Source organism: Lepidochelys kempii, chromosome 1 (assembly GCF_965140285.1).
Source record: "Lepidochelys kempii isolate rLepKem1 chromosome 1, rLepKem1.hap1, whole genome shotgun sequence".
In the NCBI taxonomy this organism is placed as follows: Eukaryota; Metazoa; Chordata; order Testudines; family Cheloniidae; genus Lepidochelys; species Lepidochelys kempii.
In genome coordinates, this window is record NC_136380.1 from 130195837 (window position 1) to 130208380 (window position 12544).

General features: G+C 40.5%; 1 protein-coding gene across 4 annotated transcripts in view; it reads right to left on the reverse strand.

Annotated features, from left to right (window-relative positions):
• Positions 1-11575, reverse strand: part of NLGN4X (neuroligin 4 X-linked) — a 251139-nt gene extending 239564 nt beyond the window's left edge. The window contains exon 1 of one of the 4 annotated variants that reach the window (XM_073354245.2): positions 11197-11575. The gene's annotated coding sequence lies outside the window, so the exon portion shown is untranslated. Of the gene's footprint in view, positions 1-9492; positions 9514-10560; positions 10793-11196 lie in introns of those variants that run through there. The other 3 variants (XM_073354294.2, XM_073354254.2, XM_073354274.2) reach the window with 3 other exon arrangements.
• Positions 11576-12544: the final 969 nt, after the last annotated feature.

The window sequence follows — 12544 nt, forward strand, 5'->3', positions numbered from 1 at the left end:
ATCCAAAGAACCTGACAGAGCAGCATCCATACCAAATCAGGAGGAAAAGGAAGAATTGGAATATATAGGCCCTCAACTTCCAATTTATATATGTACCAATCAGGGTTGAGTTTGCAGACTGTGGAGCTGGAAGAAACATTTTCAAGGTTGTAATGAACACCACCATTATTGCTGTGAAATTGATGTGCATGGATGCATGAGCATAGATTATCCCCTCTCCTCCAGCTTCACCATTCCTCCTCCCCAATAGCTGCTTCTGCCTGGGACAACTAGGTTTGTTCTCCCAAACTCTATCAAGTTCAGCATTCCCTTAGCAAACCATCTCCATGGCTGGTTGCATGGTCCTCTGTTTCCTGCAAGTGGTGAAGTGTCCAACATAGTTAAATGGTAGATATCCAGTGTACCAACAGAAGCCAAAATGCAGCAAATGTAAAGGATACTGACATAGGATACACTGGACCAAATATTTATGTTACATGTATCTGTCAGACCTTACACCACATCGGGACACCTATTTAATAACTTGTTCTTAGCTAGCTGCTTTTCTAGTCTATGCACTAAAAAACATTCTGAGGAAAATTAAGAGCAATATGATGCATAATTACCACATTTACTGATAGAGAAATTAGTATATATCCTATACTGTCTCTGGCCAACCACCAAATGCAAGTACTGAAATCAGGCAAACACATCAATTAATTATAGACCTAATTTTCTCTTCCATCATCCCCCTTCCTTGCCCATTCCCCCCCAAGTCCTGCACACTTTTTTTATATTTGTGAAGAAAGTCTAATGCTATGTCCTTACCCTTTCTAGTTCCAAAACGGAAGTGCCTTGCAACAAGGCATTGGAACAGAAATTTCTACGTTTATGATGTTCTTTAATATGACGAATTAATCACTGCTTTGGCTATTAACTCTTTAATTCTAAATGTTTCATTATGGTAATCAGTGTTACACCTAGTAACACCCAAAGGAAGCAAGGGGCCATGGGATCAAGGATGGTGAAACAGCTGTCTAGCTTGAGGCAAGGACAAGAAAACAGAGAATATTATTTGGGACATGCAGTGGGAAATACTATAGCATCCTGATCATATGTTTGGTTTCTAGAGAAGAAAACCAAGACTGTTTTTGAAAGACAAGATAGATTTATGCAGGAGAAAATTCCTGTTACCTTAGTTACACAAGCCAGTTGGCCTGCATGATTGTGTCTCTAATAGATAACTTGTCAAAATACAATTTGTGTAAATATTACATCAAATACGCTATATTTCTATATCAACAAACATAATTATTTTCTCTTTCAATGCCTTAATCCAATTCATACAACACACATATAGACTATGGGGGAAAAGCATAAGAACTGCAAAAAAGTCTTAATACCATCAATAAAGCAAACAAAAGTATTTCATAACAATTGTTAACTCTTAACATTGCATCAATATATCCAAAATATTGTCCACTGTAACTCCCTCACCTTACAAATTATCATCATCACAATGATCATATAAATAAGCGTCTATCTACCAAATGAGCCACCCCCAGAATGACAGTAGTTTTCAGTGATGCTAATCGCGAATATTTGCTCTGTCAAAATCAGTGATCTGCATCATCCATCCCCCAATTCTCCACCTGCTCTTTGGAACTCTGTGCACTGAGCAGTTCTATTTTGGGCAGCAGACCTACTGCAGGCTGTGTTAATATAATTTACAGCCTCCGATGCCACAGCTTGTCTGTCCACCTGTGCATAATTTGCCGCAAGTCCTACTGCCTCCTCACTCCACCATGTATTGAGACCTCATCTTTGCTTTCACATACATGACACAAACTGCAACAGGCAAACATTATGATCATTACATTCATAATGAGCTGCTACTGCCCATCCCAGGCCTGGAGCACAACTCTGTCCTACCCACTCAATGGTTATATATATGATTTACAGGAGGCACACAACCTGTTTAGCATGATCTTGAAGTACTACACAGAGCCATTTATTGAAGATGTTGGGTGAGAGAAACAACTATTGCAGCAATAAATACACTAACTGCTGGTGTCTCATTCTCTGGTTCTTCAAGAATACTGACACAATGCCCTTACTGCAGATGCCTGAGATATCGCAAGTCCCAGAAGCTGAGCAGAAACTGTGTTAAGCAAGGTGTGACCTCAGACTCTTTGTTCTTCATTTTGATAAAAAATAAAATTGGAAATGGCAGCCAGATTCCTACGGGAGCTTCACCTCTTCTGCAACAATTTCTCTGGGCTGCCAGAAAGTTTTTCAAAATTTCCCTCAAGCTACTGCTCCAATAGGCAGCCACTGTGGAACTGGGTACCCAGAGGGCAGTGCAACATTGTAGAGCAGCTCTGGTATGAATGTAGGGCACAACTGGCCCTACAAAACCACAGCTAGTGTGAGCATTGCATCAATGGTTCAGGTACCAATTCAGTTACCACTAATTCAGTTTCCAGTGGTTCAGGTCTCCAGGGTACACACAGATTTGGTTTTGTTTTAAACAAACCTCAGTAAGACATCATGCAAAGCTATGGTGCTTGCTGAACAAATGTTTATTATTCATACTAGAGCAACAAATAACAAAAGTCTTGAACATTGATAGAGGATAATATACGGTCCTAAGCTTTGAATCATCAGTATTCTGCAGGTTAGTGAAATTTATGGCTCCCTACACTTTCACGCCATGTTCATTTATAATAGCTTTCCAAAAGAGGGATTGATTTTGCATAAATGAACTTTTCAGGAGAACAGAAGTTTTCTGCTGTTTAAAAAGATGGATTTGGAAGCATTTTAATGAGCACAGATTAAAATTCAGGCAACAAAGTCCCTCTAAATGGGACCTTGTATATTTCACTCAAATATTGCATATTCCTCATATGGTGCCTGACTCAGGGTCCACTGTATTTTCCAGGAGTCTTTCCATTGACTTCACCGGGCTTTGGAACATAATGCTAATCTTAATTATGTTGATGGACTACGATACATCCAGTAAAGAAAAGAGTAGGGAGTTTGTTGTGCATTAGTTGGCTAGAGATGTGGCTGGCACCTATATATGGCTATACATAAAAGTGAAATACTGGCTGTGCTTACTGGAAACGTTCCCACAGCCATATCGACAAAGGCACAATCAAATGAGAGAATCTGAAGGAAATTTTATCCCTCTGTAAAATGCAGCTATCTGGCAACATTTTGTATTTATTCCCACGGTGCTTTAAAAAACAACAACAACACACACTCAATCCCTAAAGAGGTGTTCAGACAAGGCTATAGATTTGTAAAGAATTTAAATGAAGGCATGGGAGGTCAAGATGGATATTTATTCATTTCTTCCAGAAAAAGAATTCTCAAATGCACAATTACTACAATATCTGTGATTTCAGAGTAAAACTGAAGTATAGTAAAGAATACAACTGCCCTCTACAAGCTGCACCCTGCAGCCAATAAGTTTTACTCCTCCTAAATAAATTAATCTGCAACTTTTCCTTTGCAAGTTGCACCATTATTTGAAAATAAAAAGTTTGGTCTTAATATCTGTATCAAATGAACATAAAAAATAAACCAGAAACATGTGTGTCCATTCCAACTTGTTTATTTGACAATGCAGCTATCAGTTTTTCCTCTAACTTATATAATATTTTGGCATGTCTAAAACAGGACTTTTGTATTTTAGGGTAGCAAATTTATTTAGGGTATCAATCATTATTAATTTGTAAATAATCAATAAATGTATGGCACTAAGCAATAAACACATCAGTAGTCTCTATCTTGGAGAACTTAATGTATTGTACGGTTATTAACAAGTGTTCATTTATGGAACAAAGGAGTTAAAAATTAGTGAAAAGTCTGTTCAGGGAAACTTAACTCATGCTTTAGTACTTACCAGGTATTTCCAGATATGGTATATATAAAGATAGGGCTCATAGAACTGGTTAATTGGCTTTTCTCATTTTCAGAGGGCCCAAATATAACTTCATGCAATAGTGCAAGTGAGTTTGGTGTGGCACCTATTACACAAAACTGCCACGTGATGGCAACAATCAACATGGCTGGCAGCCCCTGATTTGGCAAGACCATTAACTAGAATAGCATTAGAGTAAGGTCTATATATGATTTGAGCAAACCTGCTGACTTCATGCCCACTTTATGCCTGTGCCTGACTTAGCACCCAGATACAATGGGGATGAGTGATTTTAAAATGCTTAAATATTAGATGGCCTAAACAAAATCTATAATCATGAGGCGGGAAGGCTTTTTTTTGATTGATTTACTGGCCTTGTGTATTCTTTGGGTTCGGGATTGAAGAGCCATATCTCCATTTGTACCAAAAGGGGGGAAAGGGTCACTATTGTTGGAGGAGCAACAAGTTACATACTTTTTTTATTGCACATTTATATCCAACAAATGCAAATCTGAATCAAGCCCTTAGAGAAATCTACACAGCCACCAATTTATGGTAATACAATCATCTCTAAAATTTTAAGTACTTGCTATGCCATTGATTATAATTAATAAAGAACTAAAATGCCTGTTTCATTGATTATTGTAATTAATACTAAAGTACTTTTTTGTTATAAATAAAAATAATTTAAAGAATTTAAAAGTTGTTATACAGAGTAGTAAATAAAAGATGAGTTATGTCACACTATGTAATGTAGAATAACATTTGTCAGATTAATAATTTCATAATTAGACATAACCAGGCATCAGTTCATTTCCAAAAAACAAAAACGGTAGTTTTTCACTATATGCCCCTATTAATCATGTCATTATAAAAATTACTATATTCTGCCTAATATTTCCATCACTTTTCAATATGGCCTTGGTACATTCTAACCAAGATCCCCAAAATAGTTCCATTATAGTCACAAAAAAATTGATACCTTTTAAGAAAGTCATTTTAATAATGGTAGGGCACATGTGTTCTTCCCCCCGACCCCAGCCCCAGTTTGCAGAGTGAATTAATCAGTCTAGTATAATAACTTCTGTAATATTTTTTCTAATAAGAGTTCCATTAATTTTCTTTTACAAGGTTCACCAACCCCAAGCTGCAAATCGCAGTGTGCACATAAAGTGACAATGGAGAGATGAGCATGGAAAGTCTTACCCTTTTACTTACTGAAGCTATATTCGGTTGAATACATTCGCTAAAACATGTCCTAACACTCAGAGTGGTGTGTGAGCTTAACGCAGAACACAGCAGAATGTAAGAGCTGTACAAGGTGATCTCAATTATTACAACTCATTTTTACACAGAGTACGATAGTGTGCATCTGAACATTTCTCACTAGGTTTCATTTCATTATATGATCACATATATTCCATTTGAATAAGCCATGCTAGTGGTCAAACCCTTATACAGATGTAACTGGGAAAGGCAACATCTTCTGAAGAGGCTATTAATGTTCAGGTTTCAGAGTAGCAGCCGTGTTAGTCTGTATTCGCAAAAAGAAAAGGAGTACTAGTGGCACCTTAGAGGCTGTAGCTCACGAAAGCTTATGCTCAAATAAATTGGTTAGTCTCTAAGGTGCCACTAGTACTCCTTTTCTTTTTATTAATGTTCAGATCATCACACATGCTATGGTAATAAGTCACGAAATAATATTGTTCGATATAAACTTTCTTTTAAATCTAAGAATCCAGAAATGTGTCCTCCCCCCACCCCGCCCCTAGTTCACTTATTTATAATTAAGGAGAGTTGATCTCTTTTTTTTATTACTACCCTCTTCAAAATGATATTTTTTTCCTATGAATCGTACCCATTGTTTTTTTTCCCCTATACATTTTAAAGTTTTCTCCCCCCTACTCCACTTTCAGGTTATGGAAAATGGACATTTATTACCTACCACTTCTATCATTTCGAGAAATAGTGCCAATAAAACCTTTTTTCTTTTCAAACAGCAAGGATTTTTTTTTTCTTGAAATTCAGATCTGGGGACTACTAACCCAAACACAACAGAACTATTAAAATGTGATAGAGTTGAGTACATAACCCTGTCAGATGTAGGGATCAAAATGGCTTGGAGAATAAATGCTTTACAAATATTGCTTGAGCACACCTGGGCTGAACTGTGACAGAGAATAGCTGTGGTTTGAAATGAGAGTCCTGATGATCTGAGTGGCTTATTGCCAGCCTCTTGTTTATGTTTTGGTTTTATTAGGTTTTCCTCTTTTTAGATTCAAAGTCTGGTATGAGTTTGTAATGAATTTTGGTCACACAAAAGAGATCTTGAACATTTGTGCTTTGTGACAAGTCTTCAAACAGTAGAATGACTAAATCCTATGCTGTTTACAAAGTGATGCTTTTCCTGTCCCACCCAGGTGGATCTGTTCCTTACATTGTGTGATTCAGCTGTCAAAGAACAGCATGCTTCTTTGAAAGGCCAAGTGGAGGCCATATTGAGAACCTGTCAAAAGCAGAAGTACAGTCCTTTATGCAGCGTTAAATTACTTTTTCATGTTAAACAAAGCACTGTTTCCATACATTTTTTTTTTAATTTACAGTTTCTATCAAGCAGCTCTTCCTTCTGCCTCTTCCCTTCATTTCTAACTGACTGGTAATGACCTTCAGCTGGAATTTGCATATTAACACAGCCATTTTTGACAAACCCTTTATCACTATTCCTTTGAGTCAAAGAGCCTGTTCAAGATCACTTGTCTAACTAAACAGACTGAAAAGAGCATTTGTGACAATGAAGCTATGCGTTTAGAATTTTTGGTAAATTATCCACTGTATCAGTTATCCTGGTTTAATCCAGTCCAATAATCCTATTTTATTTAGAAGTTTTATTGAGAAATTTTTCATTGTTGTGTATTTTCTAACAAGAATTGTCTTAACTGACCATTCTGCATTGTTGAACAAGGAAAAAATAATATCCCATGCACTTAGCATGAGGCTTAAAAGATGTCTGTGTTTACAGTGTACATACTAGCATTTTGTAATATTTGACTTTGTGTTTTAATGTTACTATTTAAAGGAGTAGTAGGCAAATCATCAGTCTCAATTAGAAAAGTTAGCATTTTGAAATGTTACAAATCCTATGCAGACAACAAAATAAATTGTATGCACCTGATCTAAAGCCCACTGAAATCAGTGGAAAAGTTCCCACTGGTTTCACTGGGTTTTGGATCAAGCCCTAGAGGAACAGCAGTATCAAATAAATATATTTTGGATGCCCAAACCACAGTTTCAGTTATGATACCTAGTATAGCCCAGATACAAACACACTGACTGTAGTTGCATTTGTGTGTTATCTATGCATGCTGAAGAGAAAAAAATAAATGTGACTTGTAAACAAAAGAAAAATAATTCTCAATTGCTAAGAACTAGTATGTCAGAATTAAAGATTCAATTATCATAAAAATATCTTGTCATGAAACGTACTGTTCGAATACCATCTAAATATTTTGCTTTCATAAATGACCTATTGGTAGGTCACTACATTCATAGTACCTTTTCTTATCCATGGTATCTAATGATTAGTTGGAACAGGTTTATGACTAACAGTATACAACCCTGTCTCCGGCAGCATAACTGAAAAGAATTACAGCAACCCTCCTGAAGGTAATAATATGTATAGACCATTCTATAAAAATGTTAACAGATGTGGCAGATATATTTTTCATAAGAAAATGGGGGGGGAGTGGAGGATTAATTTTAAGTATGAAACTAGCCCACCTACGTAAACCTGAGTTTTTTATCCACTGAATTACAATTGATGAATGTAATGATCAACTCTCTAGGGTAACACAAAAAGTTATTTTCTTATATTAATAATAAGAAAGGATTTTAAATGTCTTATAACAAATAAATATAATTTGTAGAGCATGGGATGTAAATTACCACCCTTCCATGAATCTGAGATGATTTAAATTTGCAGAGAAGTCCATACTACATTGATGTGTGTGTGTGTATATATATATATATATATATATATATATATATACACATACACATTTACACACACATGCACTGGAGATTTCCATTCAGTGTACCTACTAACAATTTCATCCATTTGCCCTTGCATTTTGAACACCTTTCCTCTACTTACAGGAACACACTCCTAACACTATTAATCATTTGGGATCAAAATACAGCCTAGATTTAAGGATTTTTCCCCAAAAAAATTGATGAAGCATGATTATGAAGTCAACAAATGTTTCCTTACTTTTTAAATACAAAGGATCAAAAGATGAACATTTGTTTACATCATTGTGGTTATAGTAAACATCAACCCCCAATAAAGCCTATGGACTCAAAAAGTTAAATATAAAACATCTAATGTAATAAATTAAATGGCCACATCAGTCTCTGCCTCTGCTTATTGAATTACCAGGACTGCTACAATTTAATCCAGAAACTTGATCTATCTAATAAAATATAGATAGAGACTTTCACATTCCATTCCATTAGCCATCCTTTGACAGAAATTGCTGTTGCTTATCTCATACACTTCCAGATTCTGCACTTTTTGGAAACTTTTCCTTAAAGCCTTTCTAGTTCCCTTGCTTCTGAGGACTGCACAAAGGAGGGAAGCTGGAGGTAGGAAAAGCTTCCTGGATGTTAAACCATATGAAATCCAACATGATTTTGTACTTTTAAAACATACATGCAGTTGGGCTTTTAAGATACAGAGGTGGAATACATGGAAATAAAACATTTCAAGCAATTGACCAAATCTCAAAAATAAAATTAAGTCACTAGGAAGTGTCCACACTACCACCTTGTGGAATTTTCTTGCAAGAACAGCACCTGCTTGTTTCCACAAAGGTTTTTTTTTTTTTTCCCCCTGCCTAATATTAAAATTAGTTTAGTTTCAGGGATCGATAAGGGTTCTATTATTACTAGTTTCTTTTATGAAAACAAGGGATAGGCCCACAGCTCAGATGATTAACTTATCTCTTGGGTTTCTTTATTTTCCTCTCTCTTGCTCTCTCTAAATAATTGCCCTGGTTCTAAATGATGAAATAATCATAATCAATTATAACAATAAATCAAATGTAGCCTTGTCTCCATGAACCCCAGCACCGGGGGAGCGGAGGGGGGGAGTGGAATCTTTCCCGCAAGAGGAAAACAGTAAAACAACCACTTGTGAAACCTGCAGCAGCCAGAACGTCTGCTGGGGACAGGAGAAGGAAAAGAGGATCCAGTTTCTTCCAGCTGAGCCAAATCCACTGAAAATAAGGGCACTGTTACCCTGAGGGGGGTATTAGCCTCTAGGCCGTCCCCTTGTGGTGTCTGGACTGGGATAGCTGGTAGAAGAAGTCCCCAGGACCCAGGCCGCTGCAGGATGCTTGCCCTGGCTTATACCCCCTCCCAGGGGGCAAATGGAGCTCTGTGCAGTCAAGGCCGGCGCTGGGCACCGGACAAGTGGCTGGGATGAGGTCGAGGCGGGGAGAAAGGCAGCTCAACCCAACGGACAGGTTGCCCTGGGGACGTTGGGCAGTCCAGGCTGAGCGACTCCTGGCCAGGAGGAAGGAACTTACCGGCATTGCAGCTTGCCGGAGAGGGAGCTGAGCTGCCGCGTGCGGGGCGGCCGGGGGAGCTGGGGATGTTTGCCTGAGGCGTCCCCATCACCTGGGTCCGCTGGATGAGGGCTAGGCGGTGTAACCTGGGGAGGGCCAGATTGCGGGGGGGGGGGGTGCTTGGGGCTGTTGAGTGGGCAAGGACCGAGTCTGCAGCACGGACTGCTAGACAGTGGCTGCAGGGAGCAGGGGAAGGGGGAGCGCTCTGCTGTAGCCGCCCGCTCCAGAAAAAACTCCTCTTGCAACTGGGACCCCAGCGAGGCTCAGCCTCTTTCCCCCCCCCCCCCCCCCCCCGGGGCCAGCAGCTTTCGCCGGGCGGGGGCGGCCCGAGGGAAGGCGCCTGCCGGCAGGTCTGACAGCGGGGAGAGGGAGGGAGAGGTTCAGCGGCTGCTCTCGCTGCGGTCCCCCCCCCCCCCCCGGCTGATGGCTGCAGGAGGGACAGATCATCAATCACAGCACCCTGCAGAGGCAAAGTGTGGGTGTGGGGGGGGCGCTGCAGTGCAGGAGGGGTGGGCAGGCAAGGGCTGCCCCGGGGGACGTGGGCACGGGGCTGGGCAGCGCGGGGAGGGAGGGGGAGCCGCTCTGCGGTGCCTAACTTCCCCCCGGAGAGCGGGAAGGCGGCAGGTTTGACACAGAGAGTTGGGGGGTGGGGGGGAAGCAGCAGTTTCCCGTGGGGAAGGTGCAACCCGGGGCCAAGGACCGCGGAAAGGCTCCACATGAGGCACCCTTCCCCCCCCCCATCCCACACACAACCCCAGCACTGCCCCCTAGCCGCGCGCCAGCCCCAGCTTTGCAGAGAAGCCGATTCGACCCCCCACCCGCGAGGCTTCCTCTGTCCCCTTTTATTTCTCTCTTTACACTCCGCTTTTTTTCCTTTTGTTTCCCCCACCGTCGCTTTTCCCTTCGCAAACACCCCCCCACACACACACACACACACACACCCAGCTAGCCAGCCACCCTCCCTCGCGAGTGCTGGGCTCCAGTCCATCACGTGTGAGAACCCATGCATCACAAAAGCAGGCATTTTACCCGAGCCCAGCCGCTGAAGAAGAAAAGAGGGTGAATCGCTCCATAGAAGAGCCAAGCTGTGTGTTTTGTTGTTGTTGTTGTTTTAAAGGAGGGGAACACAGCGAGGTTAACCCAAGCCCTAAGTGCCGGATCTGTAATTCCCTCCACACCACCGGCGCACACAGGAGGTCCTGCTCCTTCCACTGCCTCTGATCTCGTTTGCAGGAAACTGTAGCTTTGCTCTCTTTCTCTCGCCCTGTACTGCAGATATCCCCCCCCCCCCCCCACACACACACACACACCCTTCCTCCTCCCGCGCGCACACACACACACTTCTGTTTATTTGTCTGTGAGGCAGAGCTACTTTGTAAACATCTCACACAGAGCCCCAGAGCCTTTTCAAATAGCTGATTGCAGCAAAATGCCTCCAAACAAATGATGGTCCAGGAGAAGACAAATTCTAGATCTGTAGCTGCACAGATGACATGAAGATAGTCTAGGATGGGGAAGAGGACAGAAAAAGTATCGCCTTAAAAATGATGGGGAAAGTAAAAGCATAAACGACTGCAGCAAACTGATCACCCTCTGCCTCAGAACTCACTGCAACCCCCGCAAAAATGAACATGAACACACAAACCTTAAATCTAATATACCTACCTTAACAGTGCGAAAGCTGCAGCTGCACGGAGGTCCCTTTTTTACTCAGCCAAATTCTTCCAGGGAATCCTGACTGGAATTCAGACAACAGGAATTATTCAAACAAGGCTCCCCTCTGTTTTTTGGAATCCAACGCGATTTTCTTGTCCAAAGGAATGCAACGACCACAAAAAATAAAAAAGCAACAACAACGCTGGATTTGGAGGAAACTGGTGCTTACTGTTGTAAACGACCTACATTCAGGAAGAAAATTCATTACAAAAGCAGTGCAAGAGGGAGAGTTGGGTTTGTGAGTAAGAGCTCTGATTGCCTATGCGGAGACACAGACAGGGGGAGAGACTGATCTGCAAGGAAAAGAGAGATTGAAGAGGGAGAGAGGTCCAGACTGTACCAGTCTCTCTCCTTCTGCTATTGGACCAAACTGAATGAAATTTACAAAGCCAGCAGCCAATAGATCTCTGCAGTCTGCCCCATCACTACAGAAACCATATCTACATCTACAACCTAATGCAAAGAGTATCTAATCCTACTGCAAACCAGCTGTAACAAAATTATCAAGGGTACCTATATGATTGAACAGGTGGACATTTTACACATATAGAAATAACGTAGAGAGGCAAATCACAGCGATACTTCCATTGCTTTTTTCTATTCCAATAGCTTACACAACAAATCCATGCTTTTTTTAACCCATTAAAGCCAAGATTTCTATAATGTTGAGCAGTGTTTAAAGTGGCAGCGGTGAACCTCTTTCAGTGGTTATCAAACTTACCAATATTAACTTATGTGACACATGGCTAGAAAGAGTTAAACATCCTGCAAAATAAATAACCCTCAAAAGACATGTGGGGAGATAATGTTTGTGTACTTACATATGTATGAGTAGGGTCAACAATGTAATCAACAGTCCCTGTCTATGCTGTATTCTGATATCATTTAAATGAATTGTAAAGGGATATCTTGGTATTCATTTCTCTTTGAAATGTACTGTGAATGGTGGAGAAACAAGCAAATGTCCTTATGTTAGTTAGTATAGCTAAGTACTGGTCATGGACCTCCTTCAAAGTCATGCTAATTACCTTTTGTTCCTCAAGGAACTCCAACTTGTCAAAAAGACATGAAATTGTATAAAAGATCCTTGGGTCCTGATTCTGTCATCTCAGATCTGCTTAAGCTCCGTCAAGGAAGTTTGAACTCTTTGCAACTACAAAGATCACCATCTCTGCTATGAATCTGAACCTCAATGTACTGAACTCATGTCTGTCTGTATATCCATATTTTAACCATACTCCCTCTCTTTTGTTTCTTAATAAATTTTAGTTTAGTTAATAAGAATTGGCTGTAGCGT